Below are 15,888 nucleotides of genomic sequence, written 5' to 3'. Positions count from 1 at the left end.
CGAAGGAATATTAGTTTCCTTTTGTAATGTTTTATTAACTATGTTACATGGTGGCAGGTGTAGTAGATAGGGTTAGTGTGGAATAGAAATGAGTAGAATCGAGTGAGCGTGAAGCGTGATGTAAACGGGAACTAATTGGTTCGGAAATGTGTGATACAGCTAGTACAGCGGTATAAATATGAAGTAAAGGGTGTCCACGATGAAATTGCCACACTATGAAATTGCTCTAACTTTTTAACCATTGGGTAGAATTTAATGAAAATTTGGGTGGATTTAGTTCATAGTGCATTATTTACATCCTGCAAGTTTTAAAGTCCTGTGATCAAAACTCGCAGAAATTGAGTCGAAAGAACAACTCGTGCGTGATAAAATCTTGCGCATTCATCACGAGAACAAGGATCTCTCGCATCGTTCCATCGCTAAAACGTTGGGAATCGCGAATTCCACGGTGTCGCGAGTGATTAAGGGGTTCGAGGAACGGTTGACCACCGATCGGAAGCCCAGAAGTGAAGGAAAAAGTATTCCGGACAACACCAAAAATCACAACCGCGTAGTTGGGGCCTTCAACCGAAATCCGAACGCCTCCGTTAGGGATGTGGCTAAGAAGCTGCACCTAAGCCGAAGTTTTGTCCAGAAGGCCAAAACTAAGGCTGGGCTTCGAACGTTCAAGGTACAAAAGGCCCCTAATCGCGACGAGAAGCAGAACAAGTCCGCCAAAACCCGTGCCAGGAAGTTGTACCTCAACATGCTGACGAAAGTTGAATGCTGCATCATGGACGACGAAACATATGTGAAGGCCGACTTCAAACAGATCCCCGGCAACCTGTTTTTCACGGCCAAGGATAAGTTCAGCGTTCCGGAGCATGTCCGCACTCAGAAGATGTCCAAATTTGCGAAGAAATTCCTGGTTTGGCAAGCCATCTGCACGTGCGGGAAGCGGAGTGCACCTTTCGTGACCCAGGACACGATGAACGGACAGGTGTACATAAAAGAGTGCCTCCAGAAGCGGCTGCTTCCTCTCCTGAAGGCCCACAACGTCCCAACAATCTTCTGGCCGGATTTGGCCTCACGCCACTACTCCAAGGACGTGCTGATGTGGTATGCGGACAATAAGGTCAATTTCGTGCCGAAAATGTTCAACCCTCCCAACACTCCGGAGCTCCGCCCCATCGAGAAGTACTGGGCGATTATGAAGCAGCACCTTCTTAAACGACCTAAGGTAGTGAAGACAGTCGAGGAACTGAAGAAAGTATGGGTTTACATGCAAAAAACGGTTGATTCACAGGTTGTGCAGAATCTTATGGCCGGGGTTAAGGCCAAGGTGCGGGCATTTGCGTATGGACTGTAAATAAAATACGAGTAAAATGGTAAAATGAAGTTTAATAGTTATTTCTCAATCCCTGAAAATTTGATGGCAATCGGATGAAAACTCGAATTTTGCGAATCAATTTTGTGTGTGGCAATTTCATCGTGGACACCCTTTACCTAAGCTCGTTGACGTATCCGTAAACCTGGAAAGGATCCTTCCTCTCCCTCCAGCTACAGACCTATCAGCCTTCTCTCAGGGTTATAAAAGCTTCTTGAAAAAGCAATTTGCCGGCGTCTTCTAACATCTGCCGACGAAAATAACATTTAAGCAATATTCTCAGCCGGAATAAGTCGGTATCTTAAACATCTACCATGGCATAGTTAGACGTAGAAAAATCGTTTAATAATGTCTGGCATGATGGCCTCGTATACAAATTACAACGATGCTTTTGCTTTTGCTGGTCCGACATCCCTTAGGATTTGACCTACGTAACAATGTTGCGCCAACTAACTCGATCCCTGGCTGCTTGTCTCCAATTCCTCGAGCGTCCCACACTTCCTAGATCTTGCTCCACTTGGTTCAACCACCTAGCACGCTGCGCTCCTCTGCGTCTTGTTCCAGCTGGATTTGAGGTAAACTCCATTTTTGCGGGAATATTATCCGGCATTCTTACAACGTGTCCTGCCCATTGTACCCTTCCAGCTTTAGCGACTTTCTGGATACTGGGTTCACCATAGAATTGAACCAGTTCGTAGTTCATTCTTCTCCCCCAAACACCGTTTTCATATACCCTGCCAAAGATGGTCCTAAGCACGTGTCGTTCAAAAACTCCCAGTGCTTGCAGGTCCTGCTCGAGCATCGTCCATGTCTCATGCCCGTAGAGTTCTACCGGTCTTATCAGCGTCTTGTACATGGTACACTTAGTGCGGAGATGAACTTTACCCGACCGTAGGGCCTTGTGGAGTCCGTAGTAGTCAAGACTTCCGGCAATAATGTCTCTTCAAATTTATCTACTGCAGTCGTTATTTGACGTCATCAATCCAACCTCTTCTGCTTCACATTTCAGCCTGGTGTCGAACGTTCGACTGTTCTTCCGACAATGTCCACTTCGCAAAGCAGATGAACTGGCGGGACTTTGTGAAGATTGTGCCCCGCATGTTAATGCCCACACGTCTCATTAGTTTCGGAGATATTAATTTTGCTCCGCTAGATTGTATTCCAGGCCAAGTGTGCATTGGTAGCTGTGAACATATGAGTAATGTTTCATTTAAATCGGAAACACTCATGTCCAAACGGATTGCGTTTTGGGCTGGAAATGCTCATATGCCGTTAGTAGAGTAACCAAAATTTGTATTAGCCTTATAACAGCGATATTTTGCAAATAGGAGAATTTTTCAGAAAGTTAAGCATCCTTTAGGTACCCCTTCAGGTACGCAATAAGTTCTCTCCAGTGGTGGTATGGTTTAATTTTGACGATCATAATGTTTAATTGCAAAGACAACACATGACAATGTACGAACTACGTGACTCGACTCTAGAAAACATGTAGGTTTATTTTATAAGCCATGTAGCAACTTCAGAGTCCATTATGAGTCAATTCCGAAAAACTTATGGGTTGACTATAGGTACCTTTTAGGGCAGCTTCTTGCAACAAGGCTTAGAAGGCGCTCTCCAGATAGAGCAGCTTCAAAAACTACTATGAATCAAAGGTCTGATGCGATATGAGTCCGTAGTAGGCTCGACTTCCGGCAATAATACGTCTCCGAATTTCTTTACTGCAGTTGTTATTTGACGTCACCAATGATCCGAGATACACAACATCATCCACCACATCGAACTCATCTTAGTCTATTGTCACACTTCTGTCAATACGAACCCTATCGCACTCGGTTCCTCCAGCTAACAGATTCTTTGTCTTCGACGTATTCACCTTTAATCCAACCTTATCTGCTTCACGTTTCAGCCTTGTGTACTGGTCCGGTACCACCTGAAACGTTCTTCCGACAATGTCCACATCGTCAGCAAAGCAGATGAACTGGCTGGAATTATTGAAGATCGTGTCCCGCATTTTAAAGCCCACACCTATAACACCTTCTAGCGCAATGCTAAACAAAATACAGGAAAGGCTATCGCCTTGTCGAAGTCCTTCGCGTGTTTCAAACGGTTAGGAGTGCGCACCAGATATCTTCACGTAGCACTGTATACCATCCATCGTAGCCTTATTCAGTCTCGTCAGTTTCCCGGGAAAACCGTTGGCGTCCATAATATTCCATAGCTATTCGCGGTCAATAGTATCGTAAGCGGCTTTTAAACCGATTAATAGGTGGTTTGTAGAATCTTGATATTTGCGGAATTTTTGGAGGATCTACCGCAACGTGAAGATTTGGGCTGTCCACAAAACCGGCATGATAACTTCCCACAAATCTGCTTGCTAGCGGTGATAGACGCCGAAAGATGATCTGGGAAAGCACTTTGTAGGCTGCGTTGAGACTGCTGATCGCTCGGTAGTTCTCACATTCTAACTTGTCACTCTTCTTGTTTATTGGGCACTCTTTCAACTCCTCCGGTAGCTGTTCTGTATCCCAGATCCTGACTGACAGTCGGTGCAGACAAGTTACCAACTTTTCCGGGCCCATCTTGAAAAGTTCCACTCCGATACCATCCTTCCCAGCTGCCTTTTTTTCTTTTTATACAGGGAGAAATCTGTTCCCAGACACCTGAGAAGATAACTCAGGGAGTGGGGATGGGAGAAGTAGCTCTCCCGACCCACTAAACCTTACCCTGTGCTCTTGGCCCTTGCCCTCCCCGGAACCGACCGAAAGCATTACATCATGGGAGGGGGCCGGTTGCGCTATGGCGCATCACACTAGTGATGTGGTGTGTCACAGACGTGACACTCGCTACTGCACAGTGAGCAGCTGTGCACTGTTAATTGTTCACCTAAGTTCTAGAGCAGACGTGATAGCCAGCCAACTGTCCACGGCAGGACAGGGCAGATGTGACCGCTTACCAGCTGCGTGTGCTGCGTCTTGGTCAGAGTCGTCTACACTCTAAGAACCCGGTGTCACTCCTGCCTTTGCACAACGAGGGTTTGTGCAGGGCTTATCGACCTCCTGGGACGAGCTGGATGGGGCTCCAGCGTCCGTACTCTGCTGTAGTTCGTTTAGCCGCAATATCTCTCTCCCTTGGGTTCGATAATTAACGTGTCCAGGGTACACACGAGGAGGCGAACTCCTTCATGTCCCTTCCCAGCTGCCTTGTTGTTCTTTAGCTGTTTGATAGCACCCTTAACTTCACTTATCGTGGGAGTTGTTACTTGTACTTCATCCGCCGCACCGATGAAGCCGTTCCTTCTGCTGTCTTAGCTCTTCGCCTCTGTGCCATTAAGGTGTTCATCGTAGTGCTGCTTCCACCTTTCGATCACCTCACGTTTGTCCGTAAAGATACCTCCAGCTTTATCCCGACACATATCGGCTCGCATCACAAAGCCTTTGCGGGATACATTGAGTTTCTTGTAGTACTATGAACGATACAGCTGTTCCATTTCTTCGCACTCCGCCTCTTCCAGGCGACGCTTCTTATCCCGGAAAAGGTGAATTTGCTGCAGCTGCCTTGCTACCTTGCTGCAGCTACATCACCCACGCTGCATTCTTCTCGCCTAAAATAGTCTGACACTCCTTGTCAAACCAATCGTTTCGTCGATTCCGTTCCACAAACCCAATGGCACCTTCTGCTGCGCTGTTAATGGCTGCTTTGACACTATCCCAGAAGTACTCAAGAGGGGCTTCGGTCAGCTCTCCCTCTCATCCGGCAGCGCTGCTTCAAGGTTTTGCGCGTAGTCAGTTGCGACTTCGGGTAACTTGAGTCGTTCCAGATTGTACCGTGGCGGGCGTAGGTACCGAATGTTGTTGACCACGGAAAAATTTTGGCGCACTTTACAAGGTAGTGGTCAGAATCGATGTTTGCGCCGCGATAGGTCCTGATGTCGATCATTCATTCAATCAAAACGTGGTCGATTTGTGATTCTGTTTGTAGTGGTGATCGTATCGATATGGGAGACGGCGAAATTTATGAGTCTGAGGCCGTTGTCGTTCGTAAACTGGTGAGCACTGACCTTTCCGATAACCAGTCTAAATTCCTCCTCCTGGCCAACCTGAGCGTTTCGATCTCCGATAACGATTATGACGTCATGATTTGGGCAGCTGTCGTATACTCGTTCCAGCTGCGCGTAAAAAGCGTCTTGGTCATCATCGTCACTTCCTAGGTAAGGGCTATGCACGTTTAATTATCATTAGCATTAGCATCGAACAAGTTGCACAATATCGTAGGTGGTACGAATTCAAAACTATTAAGACCAGTACGGATATCTATTACTGGACAGATAGTAAGTAGGAAATAATTACTATCTTCCAGATAAGACATATCCCGCTCCAACAGTTAAGGATTATCCTGGTCACGTCCTTACAACTGGTAGGGATAGAAAAAGTATGTTAGTCCAACATTTACTTAAGAGAGATGCAGAGAACTTTACGACCCCTCATAAATGTCTCGGGAATTTAGGAATTATGTTAGTAGGGAAGGTAAGCCATAGGATACACCCAGTCAGTGTTTCTGGCAAATTTAGATTTTTTTTTTATAAATGTTGAAATTGCTGTCCAGAGCTTCTGCTGGAAGATTAGGTTGCTGAAATAAAATGAAGATATAACATAGTGAACTCACCATCGTTGTCACACCCGTAGCTAATTAAAAGGAAGGAATTATGTCGTGTTTTATCATTTTTTTTTTATTGATTGAGGGCAAAACCCGCGGGAGTGAAAATAATTTTACTACCTCTTCTCCCATAGGCCCAAAACCTCTATGTCTTGCAATCGACTAAATTAACAATAGCGACCAAAAATATCCATTAGTACCGTCCCAATGACGCGTTCATCTAGATAAAATTGATAAATAGCAGATTTTTAGCGATGGGCCCAATCTTAGATCCATAGGCCAACATTAGAGCCATTTCCCCTAGATCCGGCCAAAACAGAGTGTCACCTTCGTGGGACCAGAAGAATGTATATTTGGCCGTTGATGGTGCCGGTCGTTATGAGCGGCTTGGTGAATTTGCCACACCCACATATCGCCTGTCACACTAAGTACTTCTTGGCAAATGTATCGACCTTCTTCTTCCGGAACATCCAGGCGGAACTTGCCGACGAAAAACTCCATGCCGGGCATCTGCTTGGCGTCCGCTTTAATGTACGTCTCATCGTCCATTACGATGCATTTCGGCTGCACCAACCACTTGCGGTAAAGCTTCCTGGCGCGGGGTTTGGATGTCCTGTCTAAGTATTTCAACAATTGGAAGATCCGTATCAACGCGGCGAAGACCCAGGTCATCATATCTCCACATTCCAAATCACCAAGACTTGTTCCGTCTGAAAATAATAAGATATGCTTAATCGGCTCAGTGGTGGAATGGTCCAAAGAGGTTGTGTACCTCAGACTAACACTAGACAGCAAGCTTCTTTTGAGGGAGCACATTGACAAAACTAACACCAAGTGCAACATTCCTGAAAAATAATTACTGTCTATAGACAACTAATCCTACCTGTTATTGAGTATGGTATACCAATCTGGGAGAATTGTTCCAAATGTCATCACCTTAAACTGCAAAGGATCCAGAACAAGATCCTTAGGATGATCCTAAACAGTCCACCGCGGACTCGAAATTCAGAGATCCACCTTCTGGCTGGAATTCAGACCTTAGAAGAACGGAGAGTATTCATCATGGAATGGTTCAGAGACACCTGTCTGAGATCAGATCATCAGATCATACGTGTCTAGGTTAAGTTATACTCGTAGTTAGGTAGCCCGAAAAAAAATAACAACAAAAATACATTAAAAAACAATGTAACAATAAGACGAAAATTATTGTCTTAACAATGATTTATATTGTTACGTCTACAATAAATTTACCTTGATTTATGTTGTACAAAACAATAAATTTCATGGTAAATGGAAAATTTACAATAAAAAAGGGGGGTTGTTAAGTATCTTAACAATGAAATTTTCGTGATTTTCCCATATAGTTTTTTTTCAATAACATTATATATTATTGTTATTTTACTGTTGGTTGGCGAATTTATTGATTAAAAAAATAACAGTGTACTTTAGAGTGTATGTGTTGGTTTGACAGATCTACTTTATCGACTTTAAAAATAAATCGAAATAATAAAACCTTGCCCCGGGAAGGGAAGGGGGTGGTATGTCTGTTACGGGTGGTCCTTTTTTTACTGGTTATGGATCGAGATTCGATCCGGAACTTGTGAGAAATGCAGGCCAACTCCCCTGCGCTCGATATCCCTAGGTCACGTCTCCTTGGTGGTTGAGCGTCGTTGATAAGTTAATGCATTCGACTGGAGAGAATCGCCCATGAAATATGCTTCCACATGAGAGTTCCTTCTTGACATCTTCAAGTGGTGGAATTTTTTATTATTATTGATGATTATTGACTGCACGGAAAAGGTCTCCATTAAGCTTTAGAGAGGGTCTAGGATAAGATATGAGCGGACGTGGACTGCCTGGTTTTGAGCCAAACGAACTGTCAAAGCCAGAGCCATACGAGCAGCGCCTATCTTAATAGAGCATTTTATGAGACGTTTCTGGTTCAACTCATGAATGAACTGCAGGAGGCGGTTACCTAACGGCTGTGAGAAGCAATATCAATATCATCAAATTCTGGCAGGCAAACCAGCTCCTGTCATTTCATAAAATGGACTATTACATTGGCAGTGTTGCTGACAATCAGATTTATTTTTATTGTTCGTGAAGTAACCCACAATGAAAATACACCAATATTTAATGTAACAACAATTTTTATTGTAATAGAGTTGTTCATTATTGTTCATGATCGAATCATGTTAACAATAAAATAAATGAAAAATACGATAAAAATCATTGTAACAACATTTTATTATGTACATTCATTGTACAGCTAGGTAGCAGTTTTGCCGTTTTCGGAAGAGTACAACATTATAACAATCATTTTTATTGTCGACAATAAATATTAATGTTAGAGCATTGTTTCCACTGAAAATTTCACTGTAATTTTTTTTTCGGGAGGTTATCACATGTTTTCAAATCAATGTACAACCATAATCAACAGAAATTAACGTATTTTTACTCCTTTAAATTTGTCGAACCTCTTAACGGAATGCCAAGTGGTGTTGAGTACTTGGCACTGATGGAGTCTGGGGCCTCCCTTAGCTCAGTCGGTAGAGGCGCAGCTACAAAGCAAGACCATGCTGGAGGTGGCTGGGTTCGATTCCCGGTTCGGTCTAGGAATTTTTTGGGTTGGAAAATTTCTCGACTTCCCTGGGCATAGAAGTATGATTGAACTTGCCACACAATTATACCAATGCAAAAATGGTACAGGCATCGAAAGCTCTCAATTAATAACTGTGGAAGTGCATGTAGAACACTAAGTTGAGAGCACGCAATAAGCTAATATGCGATATGCAATAAGCTTGAAATACGAAGAAGAAGAAGAAGACTGATGAAGTCTGCAAGTAGTAGACGAAATACGCGTACCTGTCAAAAGATAAGTAATTATAACGGAATTTAAAGGAAATAAACCAACACAGTCAAAGCTCTTCGTATTGTTACTACTTTACTACTTACTACTCGTTGACGGGGTTCGTGTGATGGACTTTGGACCGTGACTAAGGCTGAAAACATCGGCCCGGTTACAACATCCAGCTGAGTGGCAAATTCGTGGAACCGTGATCGAGGCTGCAGACCTCGGTCCAGTCACGACAATGGCGCAGATGAAGTTCCCCTGAGAGGGTAGATGAAATTCTTCTGAGAGGGTAAATGAAATTCCCCCGAGAGCGTATATGAAATTCCTCCGAAAGGGTGAATGAAATTTCTCAGAGAAGGTAGTTGAAATTTTACGAAAGGGTAGTTGAAGTTCCCCTGAGAGAGTAGATGAAATTCCTCTGAGAGGGTAAATGAAATTCCCCAAGAGGTCAGATGAAATTCTCTCGAGAGGGTAAAAGAAATTCCCTTGAAAGAGTAGATGAAGTTCACCTGAGAGCATTGATGAAATCCCCCAAGAGGGAAGATGAAATACCACTGTGAGGGTAGATGAAATTCGTTCGAGAGGGTAGATAAAATTCCCCCCCCCCCCCTGGGGGCGACCCCGGCGTAGTGGTTACATCCATACCTCTCACGCCAAAGTCACGAGTTCAAATCTCACCCCCGGACAAGTCACGAATGACCCAAGAGTGTTAAAGTGACTATAATAAAAAAAAAAAAAAAAAAAAAAAAAAAAAAAAATCTTCCGAGAGGGCAGATGAAATTTCCCAGAGAGGGTAGAAGAAATTCCCTCGAGAGGATAGATGAAACTCCCCCGAGAAGGTTGGTAAAATGTACCCGATCCTCAATTAAGAAGAGTAGGAGAGGGGAAGAATGTAGAAGATAGAGTTAGTGTGGAATAGAAATGAGTAGAATCAACAATCAATACGAAACTAACGATTTTAAAGTGGCTCACTACTTGACTAGCCTATAGGTGCCAAGCGAATCGATTAACGTACCCCATTCTAGTATAAATTCCAGTACTACACTATGTTTGTTTTGATTCGCTATAAATGTTTGACAGATAAAATGAGGGTGTCGTGGATTTTCCTATGTTTCGAGGGGTGCATCGATTAGCTTGGGACCGAAGAAAGTTAAAGAGCTGAGTCAAAAAGTTGAGCTCGTTTCTTCGGGACCTTCTGGTCTTAGAGTTACCTCTATGGTAGAATCGAGTGAGCGTGAATTTGAAACTCTATCTACTACAGCAGGTACGAAAATTAATTCAATTTTTGGTTTTGTCGAATCTGTCAACAAGCCGTTTTATCAAACCGCAAACAGCTTGATAATAGTTGGTGACCGAAGAGTTAGCTGAATATTTTGGCATTTGGATGGCTTCAAATTTGAAAAAATAACAATGTATGCAAGTCGACTAAACTTCCAAATGAAAGCTTAGTGACAAAATGCAAGACAATTTCTTGACACTGACTTTTAAAAACTCGCAGTTTGTTGGAAACAGCTTTAGCTGCAATTTCATTTTTATTTGTAGTAATATTATCAATTTTACAATATTAATTACCCTACAATTTTTCAGTTTTTCCTTCGACTAACTTCCTTTCAGAACCGCACTACCATTCATACTGGCGACAACGCTCTGACGAGACAAGGAAACCTTACCCCCAAGCTCCTCCCCTGAGCCTATCCTTCGACAATGTACCTCTCTAACCTCGAGTAGTAAGCCGCGAGTATTCGACGCAACTCCTACTAGACATAGAATTAAGTGAATTTTGTTACAAACAAAGAACAATGAACTATCGGCTCCGTAAAGCTAACGCGATTGAGCCTTCCAAATAAACATACTAATTAAAAAAAAAAACTTCCATTCGTGTAAACCAATTTTAGGTTAGGTGTTTTCGATACAGGAACAAATTTATCATTGGAATGCCATGGTCACACTTGTATAGTTTTTTTATATTTATTGATTGAAGCGAATGGTGAAAATTTATACAATTAGTGTTCAGTTAATAAACTGTAAGTAAATAATTTATTACCTGATGAATTATAATATTACTTCAAGTATTACTTATGCGCGGATACACTTGTATCTATGATAAACTATAAGCATGAGCATTATATGCATATACATAAATATACATAGACCAACAATTGAAATGGCCTTAACTCCATTTTGTAAACAAACCTTGTAAGGCCATTTTCTCGCGAACTGAAGTCCGCAAAGGCAAACCAACATAATGAACAGATCAGGGGATGGATATGGCTGTCATTATCGCTTAAGTTTGCTGCGTACCGAACATCTGCAACGTTGTCAGCGGTACCATGATGTACAATGTTGTTTTGATGTTGAGTACGTCTATTCAGCTATATGTCAAACCCCTGGAACAGGTAGGGGAAATTCTCTTTAAGCGATTGTGGGTTAGGTTTGCGAACGAAGGTTTCGGTTCGCGAGAAAATGCCTTACAAGGTTTGTTTACAAAATGGAGTTAAGGCCATTTCAATTGTTGGTCTTGAATTATTATATGTATGTATATTTATGTATATACAAATGATGCTCACGCTCATAGTTTGTCATACAAGTGTATCCGCGCATAAGTAATACTTGAAGTAATATTATAATTCATCAGGTAATAAATTATTTACTTACAGTTTATTAACTGAACACTAATTGTATAAATTTTCACCATTCGCTTCAATCAACTATCTTTAATCAAATAAACTGCCTGCGGAATACGTTATTTCCATGCGAGCTCGTTATTAGCCATTTTTCGTTTCTTTCGCCTGATCTTCCGTGTCCCATCGTGATGACGTTTATTCTTTCCAGTAGGTTCGACGATGCTCATCGATGCTCGTAGCTACCCTGTGGTAACTAGTAAAGAGCCTGAATTTATAAAGAGGCGACATCTTATCCATTTGACAGGTCTTCTGCTCGATTGGAATGACTTTTCCTATGACTTTGACAAACAATCGATTGTTCCAATTTTGACATGTCTTCTTTATAAATTCAGCCTCTTTAGTAACTAGCAACCGTTACGCGCTGAAGGGTACTCGTCGTCACACACATAAAAAAAAATGTAATGTCGATCAATGTAATTCAAGCTAATGTATGAAATAATGATGTAATAGCAAAAAGCAGATACGATATTACATCAATGGATGTAATTTTGTTCGAAAATTCGATGTATATCTTACAACGTTATATCACACAACCGATGGATTGACCTGGTTGCAGCAGTTTGGATGTAATATTCAACAACTTTTTTTTCTGTGCACAATTGATACACGCTTATTCTGGTCAACTCAAAATTGAGTCGAATGTACTCATCCCAGCGGCAAGAAGGGCTACTCAAAATTGAGTAGCATTATGTTGACTCACTTTAAAAAAAAAACGTTCTCACGTAGACTGAGTCAAATCCACTCGCCGGTATTTTCAGTTGCGGGGAGGGTTTTTGTTTTGATTTGTATTCAAGGAAATGGAAATTGCCTGCTCCTGATTCATTCTACCGGAGCAGAAAATGGTTCAACACCGTTTCCCTAAGCAATTCGTACTTACCTCTGAAAGCATTTCAGCCGGTTTTGAGTAACATTTTCTATGAGGTTTCCACCGACCGCATTTTTTTTCCTAGTACAGGATTTTGCTAACTGAGTGGCTTTAACTCAGTTTGAAATTTCTTGTTTACTCAATTTTTGACAACTAATCGGACTACTCGGACGAAAGTGAGTACGATCGACTCACCTGGTGAGTAAGCAGAAGTTAGCGTGTAAAACAGAGAGTACACATTGAGAAATACTAATGAAGCTAGCTAATGAAAGATCAAACATTAAAATTAAATGAACAATCACTGGCCTTAAAAACTATACCCTGATAAAGAATTTCGTAATCTCGAACTTATAACAAATTGTAAAGAAATGTGATTATTACTTTATTAACTAAATTAACAAGACCATATAATATAAATAAAACAGATTTCTTTGTAGATTTTAATCCACCGGAAACAGATAAAAAAAGATGTTTAACGGTGAAAATACAGATTGAACTCAGAAAAGAAATGTGGCAACACTGGACGCAGTGCAAACTATCAGAAAACTATCATCGGCAAGGACCTCTCGGCAGCTGACAGCGATTCAAGTTCGGTGAGGAAGGTTGAAATCGAGGGAACGCTGCTGGCTCGAGGAGTTCGGTTGCAGGAAATTGGATTAAATTTCGATGACTGCAGCTCGACGCTCCAGCTGTGAGTACCTACCAAAGTCTGTACAAAGCGACGTGTGAGTTGTGTACGGGTAAAGTTGTTCTTTCAGTCACTAGACAACATACATACACAAACCATCGACCGGGTGTCTCTTCGCCCATTATAGGCAGGCAAAAGTTTCGGACCGGGAAATAACTTTCATCGAAGCGAAATTATTACCAAGTTCAGGAGGAAATATAAGCCAAAGAGTTATGATGAAGCCGGCAGCCGAGCAGGCCCCGAGATAGGGGAGGAAACCTACTGCTCTAGTTTGGATGCAGTAGCATTATAGTACGACATGTCGAACGTGCTGCATCGATGCTTTGGGCAGAGGGCTTCAAGCGATGGGAAAAGTTCGATGGACATCATTAAAGTAGACATCGTCTATTCGAAGGCTAGGTGCCGGAGGAAAGCAAAACTAATTTCAACTGTGCTTAATTTCAAATGCAAATTGATTTGTGGCGCTTGCTCTGGAATAGCAAATATTGATAACATTTTCAAAGTTGAACTTTTGCTGCTGAAGATGACTCGCGGGATGTCTTCAGCTGGGTCGCAGGAGTTTTGACATTTTTTTCTCGAATTTAATGTCGAATCGATATGTTTTTATCATGCTGGGATTATGAAAATTGTGCTAAAATAAGAATCTTATTGATTATAAATACTGTTTGTGCGTAAGCCCCCTGCTTCCAACTGCTCTTTCGATGCAACAGGACGAATTGACAAAAGGTCGAATTGAACTTAGAGAGATAAAATATTGAATCGACATAGCTCGACCACCCGCAGATGCTACTCCGTAGTTGCCAGATCAGTTGAGACTAGCAATCATCCTCAATGTGTAATAACTGGTGTTCTAACATTAGACAATACCAGCACAGGTCACGTCCGAATGCAGGTCAAGAAAGGATTGGATAGAAATGTGTTGATTTAGCACTAGCTTTGTTGGACTTGCACTTCCACGAGAAATCACTGGGACGTAGGATAAAAGAGTTGGGTATGCAGCAAGGTTCGTTTTGGCAAACGGTACGCTAAATTACAGTGAGGGGTTCGAGTTAAGAAAACAAAGCGACTAATGAATCTTGAATGTGGTTAAACACATTATATTCTGCTCAGTAGGTAAATTCGGGCGCTCTAAGGCCACCGAGCCCCTCACATCACATCACACCACTTATGATCGATTTGTTTTTGGCCACCATCATTCACTCCGATCAGCCAAAGGTCAAGCATGATCGCATCATCGCAAAAACTACGCAAAAACAGCGTAGTCGAGGTCATACCGGGTAACAAAGGGAAGCGAAAGCACATCAAGCACTTCAGCAACATAAAAAAACATCTACATCTGCAAGCTATTGGGCACAGTCAAGCTATTGGGCACAGAATACAAAACTATCAATTTGTAACCACCGATCAACAAAAACACATCCGAAAAACCAAAGCTTCTCGACAACCAGGCAAAACAAACCTCTCTTCTATGCTTCTCAAGCACACACATCACACTATGTGTGTGTGTGTGTGTGTGTATTCCCTCTAACCCCCACTGGCCGGCAGTGTTATTATGGAAGAACTCTCTCTAAAATGTCGCATTTATGGTCATTGTAGACAGCTTTAGTCCGGGAGTTAGAAGGTGATAGCTCTATTGCAGATCCAGCAACCCATTTCAGAATGTCTGGAGAGTCACGCCCATTCCGAGGTTACTTTCACTCACAATAAGCCCCGCATGTATGCATCACCGTTATCAAATGGATATTGGTGATACATACACACTTCCAGGTTCGAAAATATTATTTTCAACCCTGGTATGTATTTAGTGTAATTTTGATATTTTTTTTTTAATAAATGGAAAGCTCTCACCATATTCTGCTCTTCCGCCGTCGTTATTTGCTTCTTTTGGAATCCCTTGGACTTTTTCTCTAACGCCTCGTATTTCATTCCGTGCTTCACCGGCAATTTCCTTCCGTAGACCGTTCTTGGTTGGTTGGTTCTAATATGATTCCGCCTTTTTTGGTCGGTTTGATGTCCACCATATGTTATTGAATTGCCATGGTGATCTGGGACAAGGCTCACGTTCAAAGTCACTGGTCCATCGAGCGCTCCGTTTGCGAAAGGACAATGAAAGAAATACGAAAGGATCAGTTTTAAGAAGTGACAGCTTCATCAGATTCCCCAACTAACCATACTCAAGCAAAGTAAGAATATACAAGCTATATTGCGACTATATCACACACATCACACTATCACGCAAAACAAACGACGTCGAGTCATCACACCGCCTCCACCGAACAACACATCACAAACGATCAAGGCCACACCTGGGAAACAAAATGGAATTAACTTATTTACTTAGGTGCATAGTGCCAACGTGACAGATTTTCATCCTGGTGGCTGCTCGCTGCAATCCAGCGATTGCTTGCAGATTTCATTTCCACCCCTTCGTAGTGTGTAGACGAACCACATCCACTTACAACCTCAAACTAGATATAACTGTTGATATCGGTTTCTGATGACATCGACGATGAAGCTCAGCTTTCGAGATCCAGTTGCTTGGCCACCAGGCATGGATTATATACCACTGGCATCGATTGATGAAGACCTGCAACTTTTTGATTGTTCTCCGCTGATATTAACCACGACATGAATCCGATCAACGTTGTTCATTTGTCAACTTGTCACTCCCAACACCTATTTACCCATTTTTGGATAGGTTCAGTTTTTACCGATCTGGGTGGATTCTACCCAAATTTGGATGGTTTTGAAATAGCGTGTACGGTAGCGGTGCAAGCA

Source organism: Ochlerotatus camptorhynchus, unplaced genomic scaffold (assembly GCF_037179485.1).
Source record: "Ochlerotatus camptorhynchus isolate MF236.1 unplaced genomic scaffold, CSIRO-AGI_Acam_v1.1 ptg000149l, whole genome shotgun sequence".
Lineage (NCBI taxonomy): Eukaryota > Metazoa > Arthropoda > Insecta > Diptera > Culicidae > Ochlerotatus > Ochlerotatus camptorhynchus.
Note: the sequence above shows the minus strand (reverse complement) of the source record.